The following is a 17,394-nucleotide window of genomic DNA, read 5'->3' as shown; positions in this document are numbered from 1 at the left end:
GCCTTCTGGCCACCGGACCTCAGTACTGATTGCCCCTAGGAAGTTGACACTAAATCTGCTGGTTTTCATCTGGAAATTCAAAGCCTAAATCCCATCCCTCTCCCATTTTCCATAGCACATTACCTCTATAATGCAATGTATTGCCTGGAAACTGACACAGCTCTTCATTTCTCTTTCACTTATCAAACTTTCTACTGTGCCTCTTGGAACAGCTGTACCATTCTCATGAAATCCCATTATATATGTTTTCAGAGAGTTTCTTCTACCTCCTAGCTTGAACTCAAACCTTATTGCTCCCTGAGGATAGTACTTCTATACTCCTCAGTGTCAGCTTTTGTTTGTATATGTCCCACTTACCTCTTTCCTGTTGTCTATTCTATTACTGGACTATTACTCCCCTCATCTGCCTCACTGATATTATTATTAATATCTCTGACTCCTTGTCATTTTAGAATTTTATCATTAGGCACAGTTTTCTTCTCAACTCTAAGTGCTGTGATCACCCCAGGTAATTCCAATGTCTTCAGAGAGAACTCACCCAACAACTGATGTCCCAGTGCCCATTGCTCATTCCATTCTACGCACTGTCTCCGAAGTTCACACTGTACACCTTGCCATTACCACAGTCTGATCTAATCCCAAAACAATTAATTGAAGTATTCTGTCCTTGACCATACACTACCTATCCTTTCAATTAAATTCTTCCAACTAATATTATTCATCAATATCTCTAGATCTCCAGGAGGCTGCCTCTCCTTTTCCCAATCAGCCCTCACCTTCCTTTATTTTCCAATTTAGATGCCAGTTCCACAGCTTCAGTAATGTTCTTGACAATGCCCTAGCTCCCCTTGTTTGTCTTTGCACCTACCTATTGGGTTGGCCAAAAAGTTCCTTCCATTTTTTAAGTAAAACTAAAAGACACATTTTTTTTTCATTTTCACAAAGAACTTTATTGAATAATATATTCATCATTTTGTTCCACTACCTTCTACCATTTTCCAAGCAACTTCATAATTCCATCTCCCCCAAATTTTTATCTTTTTGAGCAAAGAAGTGTTCCAAATGACTTTTACAATCTTCCAGGGAGTTGAAAATCCTTCCATTAAGAAAATTTTACAAGGACAGAAATAAATGGACATCTGAAGGTGCAATATCTGGTGAATACGATGAATGAATCAGAACTTCCCAGCCTAGCTATAACACTTTTTGACTGGTCATCAAAGAAACATGTGGTCTTGTGTTATCCTGATGAAAGACCATGGGTTTTTTGTTGACTAATTCTGGATGCTTTTCTTCAAGTGCTGCTTTCAGTTGGTCTAAAGGGGAACATTACTTGTTGGAATTAATCATCTGGTTTTCCAGAAGGATATCATAATAGAGGATTCCCTTCCAATCCCACCATAAACACAACATCTTCTTGGATGAAGAGCAGCCTTTGGTATGGTTGGTGGGTCATTTCACTTGCCCCATGATCTCTTCTGTTCCACTTTATTGTACAGTATCCCTTTTTTAGTGTCCATCACAATTTTTTAAATTTATTTTTTGATTTTTTTTAAATGCACATGGATACGACATATTATGGCTGTCATAATACAATCTAACAAAATTGTTTTGAATGAAGTTAAAGACAACTAAGTGCTACCAGAGTCATCTTATGGAAAAAAGCAAATGCACCTTTTGGCCAACCCAATATAAAACCCTGACCCTAGAGGAACTCAATTATAGTGTCTGTTTTTTCCTATGGCCCATGAAACTTTGTACTGCTGCAGAAAATCACAAAGGATAGGATTGGTTTCACCAAAAATTGATGGTTATTAATTTCAAAATGACCCCCAAACTCTCTAGCATTTCTCCTATATTATATAGGTAAAGATGGTAGAGGATGCCAACCCAAAATATGCCACTTTGGCCTAAGGTTTATTTTGACCTAAAGGCATGTGAAAAATAGTCGAGCCAAGAAGAGTAATCTGATTGTACCCTTTCTTCCTGAAAACAGGAGATAACATGCCCATGTGAAAGACACCTGCTCTGTATCGGGGCGGGGGGCGGGGTGAGGTATGGAGAGAGACATTCTTAGAGAGTTAAAGCTGACAGAATTCTGTACAAACAGACCTAGTTAAAATAATTCTTATCTTCCTTTAAATTTCCCCATATTTTTTGGTTACTTTCCCAAAAAGGCCTCTCTCTGTTCAACCTGCCTTAAAAGCATTTGATTTTGCCACTTCTTTGGGTCTTCATTTATCACAAAAGTGTCTCTGTCACATAGAACTTAAACTAAATGTGTGCTTTTCTCCTGTTAATCTGTCTTATGTCAGTTTAATTCTCTGCCTCAGCCAAAAGCCATTAAAAGAATAGGCAATATTTCTCTCCCATAGTACAAAATGATTCTTTTAATTTTTCCAACACTCCTCTAACAGATAACCTTTAGACTAAGCAGATGACTATGTTGTCTATCAGAGAGAAAACAGAAGCCATCATATGGAAATTTTTTCAACTTGCCCACGTCTAAAAAAACTAAACCAAAAACATTCCTTTTTTCTTCCTATTATGATAAACTGATCCTGCTACAAAAGAACAGTCTCTCCTCCCATGACTTGGATGCTATTTCTCTCCCTTGCTCCATTGACTGTTACCACTCTCTTCTATATATTCATCTCTCCTAGTTAAGAAGATATAATTTTATTGACTGTCCCTTTTCCTCAACCTATACTTCTTAGCCCAGGGCAATGCAACGTTTGTACTGATTACTCCAGAGAGGCAGCTCTGGCCCAAGTCAATTTTGACCTTCATACTGATAAATCCAGTGGACATTGTTAAATTCTCACTTTTCTTGAGTTCTCTTCAGCTTTATATCTGCTGGTTAAGCCCTATCTCCTCCTAGAAACACTATGTTCCCTTGGCTTTTGACACACTACAATCTCTGATTTTCCTCCCACGTCAATGACGAAATTCCTCAGTGCCCAGATACAGGCTCGATTTTCTTCTCACTCATTACTCTCACTAGGTAATTTCGTTGTAGAAGGAATCGTGGGGGCATCGGTGAAAAATTGGCTCCAAAGAAATCTAAGCAGGCTAACAGACATATTCAGAACCTCTAAGACTTACTTCTTTTATACTTTAAACACTTTTTGAGCAGCACTTTAAAGCAATTAACTTTCCCTATGCATATTCACTAATAAAAACACCTGAGATATCACTGAAAAGTTGGAAAAAATAAAAAGGTATATGGCTTTTAATATTAAACCACATTTTCACTGTTTTGGTTTTTTTTCTCATTTATACTTAAAAACGATGCTCTGTGAAGAAAATCAGGAAACTGTGAATCAGTGTCATCTAGTAAACATGAATATGGCATATTATACATAAGGTAAATTCCACTGTAATGTAGGCATGATCAACAGAAAATTAATTTATTATCTTTGGTGTAGATTGTTTAAAATGAAGATACTGAAGGTATGTGTGGTGCATCTCGGGGTGACCTGAAGTTGAGAAGGCTGATGAATTGTTACAGAATCCAGAGCCAAAAGGTGAGTAAAGCAATCCAAATGAATGGTAAAATGTTTGAAGCTCTGGGCTTAAAATCCAAATGATGAATTTGTAACCACTCTACATACTGAGGAGGAGAGGTAGGAAGAGATGCAGTGAATCCCACAAAGTCCAGAATGTTCAGGTTAATTGCAAGCTCAAGGAAGATTAATGTATGACTGCCAAAAGAGCTAGTGCTAATTAATGTACAAAACAGGTTAAGAGTCTGATCAAAAGTTTATTTCCACTTCTTGCTCTGCCTGTTAGTCCACTTCTAGAATGCTTCTAAAGCTTACTGATAAAACAGAGGGAAAAGTAGGAGGTGAAGAAGGTACTGGCAGGGAAAGTACAGTGGGTATAATAAACCTCAAAGCCTGAAGCAAGAATGGAAAAATCCGCCATATGGAGCCGGTATAAGACAGGAGACATGAGCCTGAAAACGCTGAAAAGCTGTTTTGTGAAAGCGGAATTCCAGCAATTATAAACTTCTGTAGAGGGCAGTAATATGGCGCTCGGTTTAAGTTGGCAGGAGTTCGGTTTTAGGCCCACGTGACTTAAAACTTAGTAATGGCGGGTGTGCAGCCAGGTGTGGATGGAGCCGGCTGCCCGGCTCAGGCAGAGGTGGAGGAGCCCGGCACCTGCAAGACTGAGCGTCCGTACTCGGCGGGGGGCTCCAAAAGCACCAGACTGGACCGCTTTTCTTTAATCTAAAAACTATGGGTTCCACTAAGAGCCACTATGTGGTAAGTTAGCAGCCTGTGTTTCCTTTTTTTATTGAGAATCTCGGTTACGGATCAACTGGACTCGGTATCAGCTTCCTACACCTTTTACAAAACATCCAAACTGCAAAATCAAGCTCAAAAAGGGCAGACGAGGACCGGGGTCCCGGGGTCCCACTCTTGAAGGCCAGCACTTCGGTGCGATTTCCTCTCCGTAGCAAACTCTGAAGCTCCAGCGCTGACCCTTTGCTACCAGGCCCGCAGTCCACCGAAGCCGAGAGTCAAGAGGCCCAACTCCGAGCTCCTGCCCCAGCTCGGGAAAGCGATTCCGAATCTTGTTGGAAATCTAACCCCCGCTCTTCCTCCAACCTCGCCAGGCGCGCGGCACGGCAGCGCACCCCAACCGGTCTCCCGCCTCATCTCGCTCCCGGGGGGGGGGGGGGGGGGGGGGGGTCTGAGCCAAAACAGCAACCATAACCACCCGAGTGCCCTTCTAGCGCCACACTCACCTTTCTCGCGCGAACACGTCGCTTCTCGGAGCTCAAGTCCCGCGAGGGCTCGAGAGCCTGATGGGGCGGGATTCGGGTTTAGGGGCGGAGCCTGAACGGAGACTGATTGGGGTCGCGGACTCGATGAGATTGAGTAGGAGCGGTGGTGAAAAGGGGGGCGGCGAGTGGTCGGAGGAGAGTAAGCCGACAGGATAGAGCTTCGCTGCGATGTGATCAGGATTGTCTGTGGGGCTTGGATTCGGACGCGATTTGCTGTGCGGACAGCGGGATTGGGGTGGACCAGGCAGGTGGAGATGCGGAGCCAGATCGGAGCTGCTGAAGCAGGTCTGGTTAAGGGGTGGAATGGGGCGGGGGGTTGTCTAAGGCCGGGATTGGGTATGAAATTTAGGTCCACAGCTCTAATTGGATGTATGTGACCGATTGGTTTGGGGCGGATTCTAGGGCAAGGATTGATTTGGAAGAAAGGGCTAGAGGTGGGGCCACAGGATTTAGATAAGGGGAGGGTTGTAGTTAGAATGATGTTAGAAGGTGCCAGAGAGGGCAAGGCTAAAGAGAGTGTGTAAAAGGGTTTGTACGTGTATTTATCACCTGGCGGGGGCTGGGGGTGGGGGTGGGGGGTGCGGTTTGAACAAAAAAGCACAGAGGAACTTTACCTTCCTGAACGAGTTCGATCAGAGAACTGAAAATGGAATGTGGTATGAAACTGAGAAGCAAAGTAAGTGACACTTGAAACGGTGAAGGAAAAAAATCGGCTAGGAGAAAAAGGAACACCAGGAATTACTCATCTGTTGAGGGCGGTGTTTAGTGAAAGGAGGGGTTCTGGTAAGAATTGAGTTTCATAACTAGATTTTTCTTCCTCTCCTAGTTTAAGAAGACGAGTGGATAGAAGGAGTGGGAAGAGCAGTAGCTTGTTATTCAACTACAGAGGAGAGAACAAAGATAATCTTTGGTTGAGGGAATCTACTTTACAGCTAGGTGCCAAGAGATTCAGAAGTTGATTAGGTGGGTGGAGAAATTATTGGGTACAGTAGGGAATCTACCCCAGACTGTGAGCTACTGTTGAGGCACAATGGTTTGCCAATACTCTCCACCAAGAGGCCACAAGGAACACACCTGTAGTTAAAAGGTTAGGTTTATTACTCCTTGCAAAGAGAGCGAGCTTACATCTTGGGGAACTGTGGGTCGTTTCAATAACAAACTGGTAGATGAGACCTAGAGGATTTGGGCTTATATTGAGTGATTTGAGGGGAGGGTCCAAGGAAATGGAGATCCATGCTGTTTTGGGTGCTGTCAGAAAGTGGGGGTAATCATTAGATTGGGTATCATAATATACCTCATGTAGAAGAAGGGAGGGAAATTGCAAAGCTAATTTTGTAATTGATAAAAAGCAATGTTTTTGCTAGTCAGGAGAGGAGGAAGTTTGCTGTTTTGGTAGTTGGCAGTGACCTTGTTTTATCTGGGTTTAGGCGCAATTATTGCTTGAGCCTGTCTGTTGTGTCACTTCGTCATAATTTTAGAGTGACTGTCTGATGTTAGTGTTCTGTCAGATTGCTATATTTTATCGGAAACACCTTGGCTAGTTCCTAACAATGTTGAAACCTTAAGGGTAAGTTTCAGTTCAGTCCCTCATACCAGGTACTGGTTTTCTTTTTCTCAGATTTAACAAATATACGAATTGACAGCGTAGATGCCGAGCCTTCTGGGGGTAATGGGGCACAGAGAGTGTCTCAAACCTTAAAGAGGAAGAAACAGACAATAGTTAAATAAATACATACATACAGTGACTTCAGATGGTGATAAGTGCTCTGAAAGAAACAATGAGGGTTGGAGACTGCAGGTAGTTTAAATATGATAGTCAGGAAGTCTTTTTTGAGAAGGTAACGTTTGAACCAGAACTGAATGATAAAGAGACAGCCTTGTCAAAAATAATTCTTGAAAGGGAAATAGCAGTTGAAAAGGCTCTGATACATGAGTAAACTTGGCAAGTGAGGAACAGGAGAGAGGGAGGTGTGTCTAAAACACAGTAATCCAGGGGAAAGTGCTTCCAGATTAGGATGGAGAGGAAGACAGGGACCAGATCATGCAGATGAAGACCACAGAAAGTTTTTATTTTATATTGAAGTAGCCATTGGAAAACCTTAAGCAGAGGGATAATGTAATCTTCAGTTCAGTTCAGTCACTCTGTCGTGTCCAGCTCTTTGAGACCCCATGAATCGCAGCATGCCAGGCCTCCCTGTCCACCACCAACTCCTGGAGTTTGCCCAGACTCATGTCCATTGAGCCAGTGATGCCATCCAGCCAGCTCATCCTCTGTCATCACCTTCTCCTCCTGCCCCCAATCCTTCCCAGCATCAGGGTCTTTTCCAATGAGTCAACTCTTCACATCAGGTGGCCAAAGTATTGGAGTTTCAGCTTCAACATCAGTCCCTCCAATGAACACCCAGGATTGATCTCCTTTAGGATGGACTTGTTGGATCTCCTTGCAGTCCAAGGGACTCTCAAGAGTCTTCTTCAACACCACAGTTCACAAGCATCAATTCTTCAGCACTCAGTTTTCGTTATAGTCCAACTCTCACATCCATACATGACTACTGGAAAAACCATAGCCTTGACTAGATGGACCTTTGTTGACAAAGTAATGTCTCTGCTTTTTAATAATGCTATCTAGGTTGGTCATAACTTTCCTTCCAAGGAGTAAGCTTCTTTTAATTTCATGGCTGCAGTCACCATCTGCAGTGATTTTAGAGCCCCCCAAAATAAAGTCTGACACTATTTCCACTGTCTCCCCATCTATTTCCCTGGAGGTGATGGGACCAGATGCCATGATCTTAGTTTTCTGAATGTTGAGCTTTAAGCCAACTTTTTCAGTTTCCTCTGTCACTTTCATCAAGAGGCTTTTTAGTTCCTCTTCACTTTCTGCCATAAGGGTGGTGTCATCTGCAATATCTTAGTCACATTTATTATTATTATTATTATTTTCTTAGTCACATTTAAAATAGACACTCCAGTTCCTTTGGAGAAGAGACTTGTCGTTGGGCCCAGAGCAGAAGCAGAAACATCTGTGGAGGTTGTTAGAGGGATAGATGATGTTTTCTGGGCTCAAGTGATGGCAAAGGAGGGAAAGAGCGCTAAGGGTCACAATGTTCATTCTACCAACATCTACTTACTCCTCTATTTCAGCTCTACCCCTCCACAGTCACCTGTTGCCCTAACGATCCAGGAGCAAGTGACGAGAATGAAGACAAAACACGAAATCTGGTGCAATGGGTCAGGGGACATGCAGCCTCTACTGGACTGAGGTGCAGAGTCCACTCTGAGTCCAGCTTTTATTCCTAATTGCAGACTACAAGACTTTTTTTGACCTTATCTTTACCAAGACACTACACTGACATAGTCCAGATCTCCTTGTTTTTACCCCAGGCCATTCCCTTTTGGGCTTGTCTCAGGAACAATCGGCAAGTGCATAGGCAATGTTCAAGCCTCACCCCAACCCGGTGTTCCAAGGTCTCTGCTTTCATGATCCCAGTCATACTCCCTTCTGGGTCTGGTCTTGGGGTTTGTAACAAGGAGATTATTCTTAAGAAAAACATGAAAGATAATCATTAACACAGTTTCTTAACACATGCTGTTTTTCCAGGTGCTATTGCTGTGGAATTTCTCAAGGCTGTGAAAGTACATATTTAGGAATTCCCACCACAGTCACCTCTGCCTAGCTTCTCCTGACTTGGAGCCTCTCTGTTTGCAGTCTTCAGAGTGTAAACTGCCAATCTATTGCTGAAGTGAAGGAGAACCCGTTATTGGGGGTGAATGAACTTGCCGTGGGGATCTGGGGATCTAGTTCTTTGTTAGAAAGGACTTTAAATGACCCTCCTGTGTTTAGTCCTGAATCTTTGAAGAGTTCTGTGAGGGTAGGTGTAGTTGCTTTCTTAACTTTCTTTGTGACTGATCTGGGATCCAAGTTTTTTAATCTGCTCTAAATTCTACCTGCCTATTTGCTTTCTAACATCTTTAGTCTTGCTGTCACTGTCATTCCCCTTGTTTTGGCTCTTATGGGGTTATCACTTAAAAGAACTGCCTCATTGCTATTTCAGTGGGGTTTAAGTAGAGAGATCTCTAGTCTTTCCCATTCTGTTGTTTTCCTCTATTTCTTTGCATTGATCACTTAGGAAGGCTTTCTTATCTCTCCTTGCTATTCTTTGGAACTCTGTATTGAGATAGATATAGCTTTCCTTTTCTCCTTATTTTCTCAACTCTTTGTAAGGCCTCCTCAGACAACCATTTTGCCTTTTTGCATTTCTTCTTCTTGGGTATGGTTTTGATCACTGCCTCCTGTACAATGTTACGAATCTCCATCCGTAGTTCTTCAGGCAGTCCATCAGATCTATTCTCTTGAAAATTTTGTCACTTCGACTATATAGTCATAAGGGATTTGATTTAGGTCATACCTGAATGGTCTAGTGGTTTTCCCTGCTTTCTTCAGTTTAAGTCTGAATTTGGAAATAAGGAGTTCATGATCTGAGCCACAGTCAGCTCCCGGTCTTGTTTTTGCTGAGTGTATAGAGCTTCTTCATCTTAGGCTGCGAAGAATATAATCAATCTGATTTCAGTATTGACTATCTGGTGATGTCCATGTGTAGAATCGTCTCTTGTGTTGTTGGAAGAGGGTGTTTGCTATGACTAGTGCATTCTCTTGGCAAAATTCTGTTTGCCTTTGCCCTGCTTCATTTTGTATTCCAAGGCCAAACCTGCCTGTTAGTCCAGGTATCTCTTGACTTCCTACTTTTGCATCCCAGTCTTCTATGATGAAAAGGAGATCTTTTTTGTGTTTGTGTGTGTGTTAGTTCTAGAAGGTCTTGTAGGTCTTCATAGAACTATTCAACCTCAGCTTCTTCAGCATTACTGATCGGGGCACAGATTTGGATTACTGTGATGCTCAATGGTTTGCCTTGGAAAAGAAAAGAAATCATTCTGTTGTTTTTGAGATTGCATCCAAATACTGCATTTTGGACTCTTTTGTTGACTGTGAGGGCTACTTCATTTCTTCTAAGGGATTCTTGCCCACAGTAGTAGATATAATGGTCATCTGAGTTAAATTCACCCATTCCAGTCCATTTTAGTTCACTGATTCCTGAAATGTCTATGTTCACTCTTGCCATCTCCTGCTTAACCACTTCCAATTTACCTTGGTCATGGACCTAACATTCCAGGCTCCTATGCAAAATTGTTCTTTATAGCATCAGACTTTACTGCCATCACCAGTCACATCCACAACTGGGTGTTGTTTTTGCTTTGACTCAGGCTCTTCATTCTTTCTGGGGCTGTTTCTTCATTCTTCTCCAGGAGCATATTGGGCTATAAGGAGTTCATCTTTCAGTGTCTTATTTTTTGCCTTTTCATACTGTTCCTAAGACGATCAAGGCAAGAATGCTGAAGTGGTTTGCCATTCCATTTTCCAGTGAACCATGTTTTGTCAGAACTCTCCACCATGACCTGTCCATCTTGGGTGGCCTTACATGGCATGGCTCATAGTTTCATTGAGTTAGACAAGGCTGTGATCCAAGTGATCAGTTTGGTTTGTTTTCTGTTATTGTAGTTTCCATTCTTTCTTCCCTCTGATGGATAAGGATATAAGGCTTGTGGAAAGATGCAAAGGTTGGCATGATAAAGGACAGAAATGTTATGAACCTAACAGATATTAAGATAGAAGATTTTAAGAAGAGATAGCAAAAATGCACAGAAGAACTATGCAAAAAAGATCTTCCTGGCCAAATAACCACAATGGTGTGATCACTCACCTGGAGCCAAATATCCGGAAGTACGAAGTCAAGTGGGCCTTAGGAAGCATCACTATGAACAAAGCTAGTGGAGGTGATGGAATTCCAGTTGAGTGATTTCAAATCCTAAAAGACAATGCTGTGAATGTGTTGCAATCAATACGCCAGCAAATTTGGAAAACTCAGCAGTGGCCACAGGACTGGAAAAGGTCAGTTTTCATTCCAAGGCCAAAGAATTTTCAAACTACCATACAGTTGCACTCATCTCAAACTCTAGTAAAGTAATGCTCAAAATTCTCCAAGCCAGGCTTTAACAGTACGCGAACTGTGAACTTCCAGATGTTCAAGCTGGATTTAGAAAGGCAGAGGAACCAGAAATCAAATTACCAACATCTGTTGGATCATAGAAAAAGCAAGTGAACTCCAGAAAAACATCTACTTCTGCTTCATTGATTATGCCAAAGTTTTTGACTGTGTGATCACAACAAACTGTGGAAAATTCTGAAAGAGATGGGAATACCAGACATCCTGACCTGCCTTCTGAGAAATCTGTATGCAGGTCACGAAGCAACAGTTAGAACTGGACACGGAGCAAGGGACTAGTTCCAAATCGGGAACAGAGTATGTCAAGGTTGTATGTCGTCACCTTGCTTATTTAACTGAAATGCAGAGTACATCATGTGAAATGCTGGGCTAGATGAAGCACAAGCTGGAATCAAGACTGCTGGGAGAAATAGCAATAACGTCAGATATGCAGATGACACCACCCTTATGGCAGAAAGTGAAGAGGAACTAAAGAGCCTCTTGATGAAACTGAAAGAGGAGAGTGAAAAAGCTTGTTTAGAACTCAGCCTTCAAAAAACTAAGACCATGGAATCCAGTCCCATCACTTCATGACAAAAAGATGGGGAAACAATGGAAACAGTGAGAGACTTTATTTTTCTTAGGCTCCAAAATCACTGCAGATGGTGACTGTAACTATGAAATTAAAAGACTCTCTCTCCTTAAAGGAAAAGCTCTGACAAACCTAGACAGCATATTAAAGAGCAGAGACATTACTTTACAGACAAAGGTCTGTCTAGTCAAAGCTATAGTTTTCCTAGTAGTAATGTATGGATATGAGAGTTGGACCATAAAGAAGGCTGAGCACCGAAGAATTGATGCTTTGTAACTGTGATGTTGGGGAAGACTCTTGAGAGTCCCTTGGACTACAAGGAGATCTAACCAGTCCATCCTAAAGGAAATCAGTCCTGAGTATTCATTGGAAGGACTGATCCTGAAGCTTAATTCCAATACTTTGGCCACCTGATGTGAAGAAATGACTCATTTGAAAAGACCCTGATGCTGGGAAAGATTGAAGGCAGGAAGAGAAGGGGACGACATTGGATGAGATGGATGGATGGCATCGCCAACTGGATGGACATGAGTTTGAGTGTGTTCCAGGAGATGGTGAAGGACAGGGAAGCCTGGCATGCTGCAGTCCATGGGGTCACAAAGAGTCAGACAGGACTGAGTGACTAAAGTGACTAAGTAGAGAGAGGAAGCATAAGTGTGTTTGATTCGTTGTTACTGGCTTTTATGCAGGTTCATTAAGTGATTGAAAGACCACATGCTGGGCATTCAAATAGTTGTGATGTGTTAAGCCATGTGTTATTCTTTATAGTCATGTTGGCATTTGAAAGAGCAATGTAAGGGACTCCTTTGAACTAATAGCTAATGAGTGTACTTTTATATCTTATGCTCATTTGTTTTCTGAATAAAAAGGCAATATCTCCCAAGGGCTTCCCTTGTGGCTCAGGTGGTAAAGAATCCACCTACAATGCGGGAGACCTGGGTTCTATCCCTATTTTGGGAAGATTCTCTGAAGAAGGGAAAGGCTACCCATTCCAGTATTCCGGTCTGGAGAATCCCACGAACTGTATAATTCATGGAGTCGCAAAGAGTCGGATACGACTGAGTGACTTTCACTTCACATCACTTCATCTCCTTTACGGAGATAAAGCCTTTTCCATTGCTTCATAGAGAAGACTAAAAATATTCTGAAATACAGCAGAGAGAAGGCAATATAGCCTACTTGGCAAGCCAAACTGTGTGGATCAGATCTCAGCTGCACAGTTTTCTAGCTGTATAACCTTGGGCGAGTTACTTCACATCTCTGTGCTTCAGTTTCCTTATCTGTGGGATGTAGATTTTAGAACCTTACTTATAGTGCTATTTTGAGGATTGAATGACTCCATAGACCTAAAAAAACAAACCAACAAACAAAAAGAACTTAGAACTGTGCTCATTTCTTCCTAAGTACTGTACAATTGTTCCTTAAGAAAAAGGGAAAGAGAGTCTTTAGGATGGGGCTGCTAGTTATGCCCCAATATTTAGTGTTCTTTTCTTCTATAGCAATACGACTCTCAAATTTCAGCAGAGTATTTGGATGCTTGCTTAAAGACTGCATTCCCAGTCTCTGTTGTAGCTGATGGGCCATAGGATATAAGTGGAAGCTGTCTGTGCTGTTTCTAGGAAATGTCTTGAGGAATCCTACACCCCTGTTGATCCCTAGGTTAGTGGTTTCTCTGACAGTTGGAGTGCAGACATGTTGGCTATTTGAACCCCCGGGTGGAATCTTCAAGTTGAAGGTGGTAGAACAATGGGTGGGAGAGAAGGAGCCTGAGTTTTAATATCATGAAGCCACCATTCTAGCTCTGGGCCTCCTATGTTGACATAAGAGAGAAATCAACCTCAATTTTGTTGAACTCTTTCATATAGGTTTCCTGATATGCAGTCATAGTACTGCTGTGATTATTGACCCCTCTTGTTTGCTGACTAAAGGCACTTCACTTTACATGGACCTTCCAGATGACCATAGAGTGACAGAGGGGAGAACAAAGTGAAAGATATTAGCAATGCCTTATTGTCTGGAAATGTTCTCAAGTGGCATTTGTCCCTTGTGGGTACTAAGGGTCAGGCAGGCAGAACTAACTTCCTCCTTTACTCGTAATCCTAGAGCAGTACTAGAAAGGACCTGATCCAGAAGAAAGTGACAACTGAGTCTAAGTTTGCAAGTTTCTAGAACCTTTTCCATCTTACATTCCTGCTATAAAGAGTTATGGTCTTGAAAGTTGCTGAGAGTAAATCTTAAGCATTTTCAACACACATACACACACACAGAGACAAGAATTAACTATGTTAACTATGTGAGAGAGATGTATGTGTTAATTATCTTGATCTCCTTAATCATTCTACAGTGTATATGTATATGGAATCACCATGTTGCCTGCTTTAAATATATAAACTATGTCAAAAAAGAGTTACGTTTAGTTTTCAGTCTCATGCAGCTATTTTAAATGGATTACTTTGTGTGTGCATATATATTATTACAGTAAATTAGTGGTTTTTTGGCCAAATTATGATAGCTGTACAAACATTAGCTTAAACATTTCAAAAATTATAGTAGAAAGATTGGCCAGCATAACTGTATATCTATATTTTATATTTGTTTGTCTACCTGTGTACCTTCTCAAATACACATTTGGCAGGATTTATAGCAATTTGGATTGATGCTGAGGCTGAAACTCCAATACTTTGGCCACCTCATGCAAAGAGTTGACTCATTGGAAAAGACCCTGATGCTTGGAGGGATTGGGGGCAGGAGGAGAAGGGGATGACAGAGGATGAGATGGCTGGACGGCATCACTGACTCGATGGACATGAGTTTGAGTAAACTCCAGGAGTTGGTGATGGACAGGGAGGCCTGGCATGCTGCAATTCATGGGGTCGCAAAGAGTCGGACACGACTGAGCGACTGAACTGAACTGAACTGAATAATAGCAATTCAAATATTAATGTTGGTTACTGAGGATGAGAAAGTCTTCACAGTTGTGAACAGTTTTTAAAAAGCAAAAATGAATTGTGACTTTACAAATCAGTTGGGTAATAAAAATTCATTCAGGGCTTCCCTGGTGGTCCAGTGGTTAAGAATCCACTTGCTAATGCAGAGGACACAGGTTTGATCCCTGGTTGGGGAAGATTGCACATGCCACAGGACATCTAAGCCTGTGTGACACAACTGCTGAGCCCAAATGCCAAAACTACTGAAGCCCGGGCACGTGGAGCCCATGCTCTGCAATAGCAGAAGCCACTGCAACGAAAAGACTGCATACCACAACTAAAGAAAGCCCGTGCACAGCAATGAAGACCAAGCACAGGCAGAAATAAATATTTTTTTAAAAATTCATTCAAAACATGGGGACCATGTGTAAGGTGTAACAATAAAAATTGTGCTGGTAGAAACATTGTGCCTTTCAAGACATGGGTTAGGTGTGTGGCTTCTGGCTAATGGTATTAGAAAATGATGCTACACAGGCACCCACTGTGTTAGACCCTGGTAGAAATTGCTCTTCTCAGTATGGTGTTTCTCTTCCTTTCTCAATCTGACTTTGCCTCTGGAATTCCTGGATCACATTGGAGCTTTTCAGCTTTCAGAGGCCCCTCTCTTAAGGGCTCTCAGCAGGTTCTCAGCTCCTGGAGCGTTTCTCTGGCTACTGCCCTTTCCCCCACAATTTGTCCTGGTGTGCAGTCCTTTTGGCAATGCTGCTGGTCCAAAATCGTGCTTTACGACAGGCAGTTCCCCAGAGCAATGGCAGGACATAAACTGACACCTAGTTCTTTAGGTCTCTAAAGAAGGGATAACGAAGAAATCCTTTGTGGAGAGAGAGAAGAAGATTCACTTCTAAATGGTACGAGGATACAAATGGCTATCAAAGTCTGGAAACATTCAATATGATGCTAAATAATCAAATGGTAAACTTTCAGGCAAAAACATCAGGAATGCAGTTGGGATGATAAATGCTGTGTATAAAATATTCGTTCATGTGTTTAAAAATTCTTATTGTATGGGAGGGCTTACTATGTATTTGACAGCCTTCTAGATCCTGCTGATTCCATAATAACCAAAATAGAGAACGTTTCTGCCCACCTGGAGCTTATATTTTACTGAGGGAGTTAGGCAATAAATATGCACAAAGTTAAGAGAGGTTTCAGGAGTGATAAAATATGATGAAGAAAATTTAAAATACTGGCCACTAGATGGGGCTCATTGCTTTTTTTTCATTTCTTTCACCAGTTGCCTCAAAAAGATAAGAGAAGCTGAGTGCAGGACACACTGTGTTATGTTTTGGGGCCCTGTGATAGACCCTTTGTTTCCTAAGTTTGTTTCTCTTCCTATTTCTCCCTCCCAATTTTGATTTTTTCCTACTAGTTGATTGATAAGGGGAAACGTGGTTAAGACATATTATGGCATCATCTGAGATATCTTGGTGTAGTTGGTTAGATCAACACATCCCAAATCATAGAAATGCTCTCCCCTCAATTTCCTGGGTATTTAATATCCTGTATTTATTTGTTTAATACCTGTATTCATCATTAGACTGTTAGCTCCTTAAGAGAGAAACTTCAACTGTGTTTTGCAGTCCTTGGCAGTGTACCTGGTAGGTCTTCAACAAATATTGTGAATGGATGAATCCCTTTAGTCTGAGCCATTCCTGTTTTCCACATAGTCTCATCTAACTTTTCTTGTTGTTTTTCAGTCACTCAGTTGTGTCCGACTCTTTGTGACCATGTGAACTGAAGCATGCTAGGCTTCCCTGTCCTTCACCATCTCCCGGAACTTGCTCAAACTCATGTCCATTGAGTAGGTGATACCATTGAACTATCTTGTACTCTGTAATTCCCTTCTCCTCCTGCCTTCAGTCTTTCCCAGTATCAGGATCTTTTCCAGTGAGTCAGTTCTTTGCATCAGGTGGCCAAAGTATTGGAGTTTCAGCTTCAGCATCAGTTCTTCCAATGAATAGTCAAGATTGATTTCCTTTAGGATTGACTGGTTTGATGTCCTTGAAGTCCAAGGGACTCTCAAGAGTCTTCTCCACCACCACAGTTCAAAAGCATCAATTCTTCAGTGCTCAGCCTTCTTTAGAGTCCAACTCTCACATCCATACATGACTACTGGAAAAAACCATAGCTTTGACTATGTGGACCTTTCTCGGCAAAGTGATGTCTCTGCTTTTTAATATGCTGTCTAGGTTTGTCATAGCTTTTCTTCCAAGGAGTAAGCATCTTTAAATTTCATGGCTGCAGTCACCATGTGCAGTGACTTTGGAGCCCAAGAGAATAAAGTTAGGCCATAAATCTAACTTTCTAGAGGGATTGTTTTGGAGTTAGGTTGGAAAAAATCTCTGTAATAAAAACTAGGCGAGTTTGTCTGTCTTTTGTTCTGTGACTGGCTGTCTGTCAAGATTGAAGGCGGGAGGAGAAGGGGACAACAGAGGATGAGATGGTTGGTTGGCATCACCAACAGATGGACATGAGTTTGAGTAGTCTCTGGGAGTTGGTGATGGACAGGGAAGCCAGGTGTGCTGCAGTCCATGGGGTTGCAGAGAACTGAACTGAACTAAGTTGTTGAAATTATGCGTTTATTGTGGTAATGTTTTTTTATTTATCTCTTTATGTATCAAATATTAAAAATATTTCTTAAATCTTTATATATGTGTGTTTTAGTAAATACATTTTCATTGACCTAATAGATTATTGACCCTGGACAAAGTAGGGCAGGGAGTTCTGCTGTTAATATTTTGCCAGTATCAGTTTATGGTGTGTCCCCTTCCTCTAGATCAGTGGAGCATATATTTCCTATATAAACTCATAGAAGGAAAAGTAATAATGTGTCACTTAGAGAAAATATACTTCTTTAGGCTAAAAAGAATTTTGACACAGAAACTCCATAAGGGTCAGCAAATATGGGCTCTAACATGTGGTATCTTTGGCAGATTGAAAGTGTATCACCTTGAATTGTGCTTTTGTCATTATACTTCTCAATGA

The 17,394-nt window shown here is 41.6% G+C and overlaps 1 protein-coding gene across 2 annotated transcripts in view; it reads right to left on the bottom strand.

Moving 5' to 3' along the window:
* The window catches only part of KYAT3 (kynurenine aminotransferase 3), a 66,272-nt gene extending 61,281 nt beyond the window's left edge, over positions 1–4,991 (bottom strand). Inside the window, exon 1 of one of the 2 annotated variants that reach the window (XM_061121461.1) lies at positions 4,754–4,991. The gene's annotated coding sequence lies outside the window, so the exon portion shown is untranslated. The remainder of the gene's footprint in view (positions 1–4,753) is intronic. The other variant, XM_061121462.1, reaches the window with a different exon arrangement.
* Between the last annotated feature and the right edge of the window lie 12,403 nt (positions 4,992–17,394).

The sequence above is a fragment of the Dama dama genome, chromosome 20 (genome assembly GCF_033118175.1).
Source record: "Dama dama isolate Ldn47 chromosome 20, ASM3311817v1, whole genome shotgun sequence".
Taxonomy (NCBI): domain Eukaryota; kingdom Metazoa; phylum Chordata; class Mammalia; order Artiodactyla; family Cervidae; genus Dama; species Dama dama.
This window is presented reverse-complemented; position numbering and strand designations above follow the sequence as displayed.